We start from the raw sequence: 8,052 nt of genomic DNA, 5'->3' as shown, positions 1-8,052 counted from the left end.
CTGGCTTCAGTGGGATCAGAACCTTTTTTCCTATATTTAAATAGAATATGGAAATACACAAAGCATTTACAGAGCTGGAAGAAAATGGACTTAGTGCTCCATAGGTATCCCCATTTCTATAAATGATTGCTCTATCCATTTCAGAAATAATACAGATTAATTTTAGTACTGAGGACAAGACAAAAAGTCAGAGATGTTATGCCAGTTAAAAGGATGTTGTGAAGGTCATCATTGCTCAGTCTTCAGTGGCAGGGAAAAGTTTGTAAGATTACAGCATCCTTAGCCCCACTGTTGAGAAAGAAGACCCAAAGACAGCCCAGAAACAAGACCATAGTGTATGTTTACATTCTGATTCCTAAGCAGATGTGTGTAAACCTCAGTCATTTACTTGTCGTTGGGATGGGGAAAATTCCAATTGACAATAATGTATGAAAAATACTTATTTATTTTATATCTTTTTTTAACTACTTCCCTGTTCTTTCTTCTATCTCTCTTACCAGCTTTCCACTTCTTTCTTCTATCCCTGCTGCCAGCTTTCCACTTAAATATGTATTTTAAGATAAATAACAATTTGTCCATGGCTTACATCACCTTTGGAATAATTTGAACTAAAATGTAGGATTTCAGGAATGCTGTTAAATGCAAAAGCTGTGTTAAGTCTGCAAGTTTCTTTCCTGGAATAGGATAAAAATTGTCAGCATTCACTTCACTCTGGAGAATCTCTCTGTAGCTGAATATCATCCCAGACCAAGGATGTTGCATAACTCTCTTCAGAGAAAACTTTTTTTCCGGAACCGTTTGACTGACTGGTGATGATTGCTATTCTAAAGATATGCAAATCTTTTACATAGGCATGAAACAGAAGAAGGATCCTTCTTCCACCCATTAGATTTCAGAGTGCAATTGATGTCTTCTTCAGCTCCATCTTTATGCGAAGAAATTTTTCTCTTGTTGATCCAAGAAGTAAATTTTGCATTTCAGAAAGGGAACAGCACAAAGGCTACCCATGAGAAAGAGACATAATAAGTGCAGAAGTCAGTGATTTTTTTTTCTTTTTAACAGCTTTAAATCAGGTTGATTTTTTATAAGAAACCAAGTAAATGTGTACAGATTAATGCAGTGAAAAGAAGACTACTTTTATTATTGGAGGAAATGAATGAGGGAAAACCTTATTATCAGGCAAAGAACTTTTCACATGCTGAGGAATTAAACCCACATTTTGTATCTTTAACACTAAGTCTAGCTATTCTGTTGCATTGCAAAAAGAATGAGTCAGATATAATTAATTTTAAAGTGAGTCAGATGCCACAATATAGATGATTCAGAAAGTACTACTTCCTCAAGCAAGTCTCCCAGTAAGCAAAATGTTATTAAATATTTTAATACACTTTGCTAAGTTTATTGAGATTGAATTCAGTCCCTGTCATCCATATGTTGTGTTCTAGAAAAGAAATACAAAAGCTGCCAAAGTACTCTCACTTACCCTTGACAATAGATGTTTTGAATATTTAAATTTTATTTTGTACATTTTAATAGTAAAAAAAAAATGATATCTCAATCAAACCTGAAAATCAGAGAAGTTTTCAGAAAACAAAAAAACCCTCTTGGTATTATTGAATTAGTAATAGCATCCCTCTTCAATAAAGTATTTTCTTAATTAATTGTCTACTTGTATACATTCCTGTTGCTCACACTCAAAAATAATTTTAAAATGCCTTAATATATGAAATTCATATATTATATAAAGTACACTATGATTATATTTTAAAGTACGGATGCTTTATCACCATCAGTTTCACACATTTCCTTTGTCACACGGTCTGTATTTCTGTATTCTATTGATAGCTGTGGCTTTGAACAAGTAAAAGGCTCTTGGATTACAAAATCAGCATGTTAGTGTCTACAGGCTTTTTGGAATAGACTCTTGAAAGATAAGGCATTCTTTCTTCATGACAATATGAACTACTGCACGGATTAGCAAAAATTATGTCATTTACTTTTTATTTCAAGTATTCAAGTTTTCTTATTTTCTTAGAGGTCTTTGAAGGGAAAAAGTAGAAAACAAAATATTAGTTTCTTTTGCTTTCATGTCAAGCAGATAACAAGTGCTCCAGTGTGAAAACTTAAACTCATATTGTCTTATTTATTTTTCATTTTACAACCCTTTGCATGTTCTAAATGTTATACATTTGTTAAACAGGTAGCAATACTTTATGTATTTAATTGTTTCATGTCACTGCGTAGGTAGAAACTTGCCATACAATAAAACTGCATGCAGAATATTCTGATCCCTGTTCTAATATAAAATCACTTATTTGATCATGATACATGAAGGCACCTTATTTTTTACACTGCATTATACAACAGCCTCAGGTTCAAGGGAACACTATGCTCTTCTGATAATAATTTCTCAAACAACTCAGCATGTTTAAGACATTTAAAGTGAAATTACCTAAATCTGTTTTGCTATCTTTGGGACACTGCACTTTGTTACTGGAAGACTAAAAAAATTGAATTCTGAATCAATGAAATGAAAAACAATAGATGTAAGTAATATCACTTGCTGCAAGTGTTAATCTCACAAATGTCAGGACAGCTACTCTGATGATCATGTTTATTCTGAGTGTGGAAACCTACTGCATATGGCCTCATTTTGCTAGAAAACTTTCATGTACTTATCTGTAAGATACTGCTTTGGATTTATCAAATCCCATCTGTGTACACAGTAAACATTTATCTTATTGAAAGCCAGTGTTATGCTTTTATGTTGTTTGGTTTTTGAAGCATCAGTACTTGCAAGAAGGAAAACATAACTGGGATGACTGTTTCCACACTGAAGTTGTTCTGCACAGCCTGTTTCTCAAGTTCTCAGAATTTACTTCAATTATAGTGCGTCTTGTATTTGTGCAGAAATATTTTATTTTGGAAATTTGAGTGTATGCTGGCAAGTGTAACAGCACCAGCCATAGAGATCTGAGCTATGTGTACATCAGCAAATGATGTGGTTGTGTGGAAACGGATTTATGCACTGTAATACTCAGTGCTGAGAACCTTGCGTCCACATCGTTATAGTGCCTGAGTGTATGCTTCAGGCTGGCTTCAGTGCAGCCTTATGGGATGAATGACTGACAACAGTCAGAGAGCATTAAACATCCTGGATGGATTGTATTTTCCAATTAAGGATACAGATGATGGACTCTAAAATGCTGCACTATGTGAACTGAACAACATTTAAGTAGATTCAACTTCAAGATTCACTTCTGAAGTGCACTTCTGATTTCAGCCAGGAAAAACTACTAATGTAGATGCAAAGAGTCCTGAATTCAGAGCATTATGTCATTCCTAAAGCATAGGACATCAGTTCTTGTGGTTTGTTTGTGTGTTTCTTTTTTACACATTTTTATTTGTTTGTTTATTTGGTTTTTTTTGGTTGGTTGGTTGGGGGGGTGTTTCTGTTTGTCTTTTTTTTTTTTTTTTAACTTTCCAAATGCTACTGACACACTGAAATTTTAATTCTTAAATTTTTGACAAAATAATAGCGGAAAATCAGCAGCATTATTAGAATTCTCTTGTGGGCAATGCCATGCTCTGTTCATTCTTAGCCCGCACTGGGAAATTAAATAATCCTGACTGACAACTGACACATTAATTGCCTTTGAGGGAGCACACCTTTAAAAAGCAGTAATTTAAAGTCTTCTGCTTTGGTGGAAGAACCAATTTGCAGCATCATCAGTCAGGGTTTTGACATGTAACTTTGCACTTGCCATTTTGTTAATAAAGAATCACACTTGAATCCTGAGAGAGTGTTTCCCTAAAGAGAAACTTAGATGTCTTTGTGAAATTAAGATGACTTTGATAGGGACACGTAATGAATGTTTAAATGAGTTATTAACCTTTCATGACTTCAGTGAGTATTACTGCAAGACAATTCATCATTATGTTGTCATAAACTGTAAAAAGGGGAATATCACAGTAAGATCAATTTCTTTAAAAGTTTATTTTTTGATAGTTTTGTGCATAACAAAACCAGGTTCTTGTGTATCTAATGTTTAGCAAGCTACATGAAAAAAGGAATGTCTTGCAAATAAATTTTAATATATAAAAGTAAATAAATGGGAAATGGAAAAAAATAATCCACCAATTAATATTTTAAAATATTTAATTCAGTTCAAATTTTCATAAGTGAGTGGTTTATAAAGTCAAGAATATTTATGTCATATTCCTTTCCATCAGACATCCTATATATGTAAATCAAATTAAAAGAAAACAACTTTCCCTTTTCTTATTCTATTGAAAATACCAGTTAAATGGAAAAAAAATAATAATTCTAAAGTTAAAAATTCAAACATTTTTTAACATTCTAAGGAGTATATTTTCAATGGTCTAAGGTTCTATTTTTTCAGATGGGTCGGGTGCATCCAAAATTCACTTTCAGGAACGAACCAGCTTTTTTGATTGGTTTTGTTTTCATAAAGCCTAGTTTCCTTCACAAAGTAGTTTTGAAGGTTTTTCATTTAAACCTTTTTAAAAATGGTTTGAATACCTTATGACTTGGCAAACAGAGAAAAAATATGATGCAAATTCTTTTCTGGAACTACAGTGTTTCATGAAGAAAAAATCTACACCTACCAGTAAACTTGTTTTTAGTGCAGCTTTTAAATATACTTAGAATAGGAGTTAATAGCAGGCACACAATTGCTTTTTAATAGTTTGTAAAGCATGTCATGTCTTTAGGTCCTCTGTTGACATATCTGCAGTTCTATTAAATCTGATATGTCCTTTATAAAGGAAAAGTTATATCTCACAGCAGTAAGAATGCTTATTTCTGGGGCAAGTTACACACACCCTTAATTGCCATTATGTAGGTGAAAAAGTGTCTTAAATCACTAAGTGTCTTAAGTCAGTTTCTTTTATAGACTAAAAACAATTAGTCAATACTAAGAAATCCTTATATTAAATTATAATAAATATTATAAAATTCCTTATGTCTTCATTTTCAAATCAATAGTTTAAAATAAGTTGAGAAATTGCTAAAACTTTGAGGATACTGTGGGCTATTTAATTTAGAAATACACTCTAAGTGTATAGAGAAACAACAATCAGGAAAAGGAACTGAAAAGCAAAACATTATATTGGGAGGTATTGGTAGGTGAAACTTTTTCTCCAAGAGCTGTAAATTATTATACACAATCTGAAACTGGAATCAAACAAAGGTACAAGATAATTATCCACAACAGGAGCTATATGTCCATTTGACATAATTTTGTGACAATTACAAAAGAAAATACTGCCCTTTCCTGTCATTTATTTGCTCTTTTTATTTGTCTTCTTTGTCATCATGTCAGCAATTTCAAATTTGAAAGTTAAATCATGGCAAATTGTCACAGTGGTAGTTCATGCAGTGTTAGAAGTACATTTATGTGATTGTTTTAGTAAATGGCTCATCGGAAAAATATTTTCTGCTCAGTTGAAAGTTTTGCTGTAGGGACTAAAGCATATGAATCTGAAATACAAATTCAAGTTATTCATGTGTAAAAATTGACCTTTCCCTGATATATTCTTAATGAAAATATTTACTAAGTTGACCATGAACTGGAAGTGTATGTGTATTTCATTTTACTAGTACAATTGACAATAAAATTAAAGCAATTTTATTCCATGTAAGATATTTTAAATTTAATTTAGGTAAAACAGAAAATTTACATAACTAAAAAAAACCCCAACAAACAACTACTTGCATTTTATAGAAAATATTTTCTTTAAAAGATATTACATCCATTTATTATGTGCAATAATCTCATTAGGTATGTCTTTCTTATTCTAAAGCAACACATAAGAATAAGAAAAAAAGCAATATATCTATCTGAATTTTAATTTTTCAAAAGGTTATAGTTGAATGCATAAAAGTATTGAAGAGGATTTAGTTCAGAATCTGTTCTATCTGGGATCATCATCAGAGATATGAGAACTCTAGGGAATTGTGTCATCTCTACTGTTTGCCTCTATGGCACAAAGTAAATAAAAAGTTTTGTTACAGATATACACATTTGCATATTCCAAATAGTTTTGATATTACAGTCATGTGGCTGGACCCAGAATTCAAGGGCTATTGTAAATCATCATGCACAAAAAGTCTGTCACAATATTGTCAAAAGTAATCCAATTTTCTACTCTCTCTCTCTATTTTTTCCCCCTAGCTATTACAAGCTATAATTAACTTTCATATGAAATGGAGTTTCAGACTTTTAAGAGGTCTTCTTACTTGATAATGTGCAAAAATGTTAAGCCACTCTATTAGCGCAGAAGAAACAATGGGTTAGAAAATACAGGCAACATTGAACCATTAAGCTTGTTTTAGCAATAGAGACCGAATCACTTCCTGCCCATGATTGTGACTTATGAAAGAGCAACACCTTTTTGTTTGGGTTTTTTTGTAAAGTCAGTATCTAGTTACCTCAACATGATTTCTAAAACTGGACAGCATCTAACATCTCTAATGTAGAATTTCAGAGTAAGATTTTTAAAAATTTTGTGATTTTTGCCTTGTTAAATGGCTAAGCCTCTAGTAAAACACTGCTTTCTTCCCAGTCTAGAGGAGTTGTCAGAGTTAAGACACACTGACTGCTGGCTCAACCAGAGTATACGTGAGAACTGCTGCACACAAAAAGCCTTGGAAAGGAGAGAGGAGTGTGCATATGTGTTTATGTATGCTCAAGAGCTGCAGTTCTGGAGCCACAACTTTCTCTCAAGCACATTCTTGATGACATGGGAGGATACTGCTTCCACAAAGAGTTTCTTTTTCTCACTGTGTGGGATAAATGTGTTAGAAGCTTGAATTTAGTTTCTACAGGGAAAAGGAATCTGATGGTTCTTAGCACTTGGATACTTGTTTATGCAGCTTAAATAATATATTTTCAAAATAGCTTTTTTGATGTACTCTCATATAGGCAAGTAATAACTTTTTAGGGCCCTAATGCAGCTTGTTAGTTGAAAAAAACTAATCTGCTTATTTGTCCTTGGTGGAGGGAATAGACAAAGAGCAGAGCCTAGCTTCTTTGCTTCCTTGGAGGTCTGATTCACTAGACAGATGAGAAAAAAATTCTTTCTAGCTTTCTGTCAATTCTCCTCCTGCTGGAGGATGGAGGACTATTCATACCAAAAATGAAAGGACATGCTGTTGCACAGATGCATCTAACTCAGAATTTTTGTTTGTAGAGGTGCTGTGAGTTTTCACTCCATTGCTCACAAAAGTCAGACAAATGAAAGGTAGTGACTATGTTAAAGGGAGAAAGTTTGGTAGCTTGATGGCATCTTGGTGGAGTAATTCATGGGTTGAATACTTTTCTCACAATAATTTACTGCACAGGACAGTGGCTAAGAATTTGGAACACCCTGCCTCTAGGATATCTCTGCACAGAATGAGCTCTTTCTCTATGCTGAAGTAGATAAAAAGAAAATGGTAAACAAGCATAAATAAACTCAGCAGATTTTGATTTGAGAAGAAAATTATGCTAATTCTTTCCTGTTCTATGAGATTTTTTGTTCATATGTCTTATTTCCTTCTCCCACACTCTCCATTTCCCCGTACTTAGTATTTTCATTTGAAATCAAACACAGAGGCAGAATATTACTTCATTGGTATTGGTGCATCTTCAGCAAAATTATAAAAGAAAAGCTTGGTCCAATGACTCTGGGAAACTTTCATTAAATGGGAGTTTGCCCCGTAGCACATTTGCAAGCTGTTCAGATTTCTGCTAAGTTAAGTCAATCTATCTCCATAACAAGAAGATAGTTTTATGGAATGCCTGAGGCCCTCTGATTCCCTGTTGATTTCTCTAGGGCAAATTGCAGGTTTGGTCAACTTGTTCAGAGGAAATATCCTGTTAAGAACAGATCCACAACAACATATTCAGAAGTCCTGACATTTTTGTGCTAAGAAAAAAATCACTCCCTGTTACTTGAATTATTTTTCTTTTCCTAATTCTTTCTCTATTTTATTGCATTCTATTTCCAAGGCACCCCAAGTAATTTCAGCCATGCTCCATTCACCCA

The sequence above is a fragment of the Pithys albifrons genome, chromosome 3 (genome assembly GCF_047495875.1).
Source record: "Pithys albifrons albifrons isolate INPA30051 chromosome 3, PitAlb_v1, whole genome shotgun sequence".
In the NCBI taxonomy this organism is placed as follows: Eukaryota; Metazoa; Chordata; class Aves; order Passeriformes; family Thamnophilidae; genus Pithys; species Pithys albifrons.
This window is presented reverse-complemented; position numbering follows the sequence as displayed.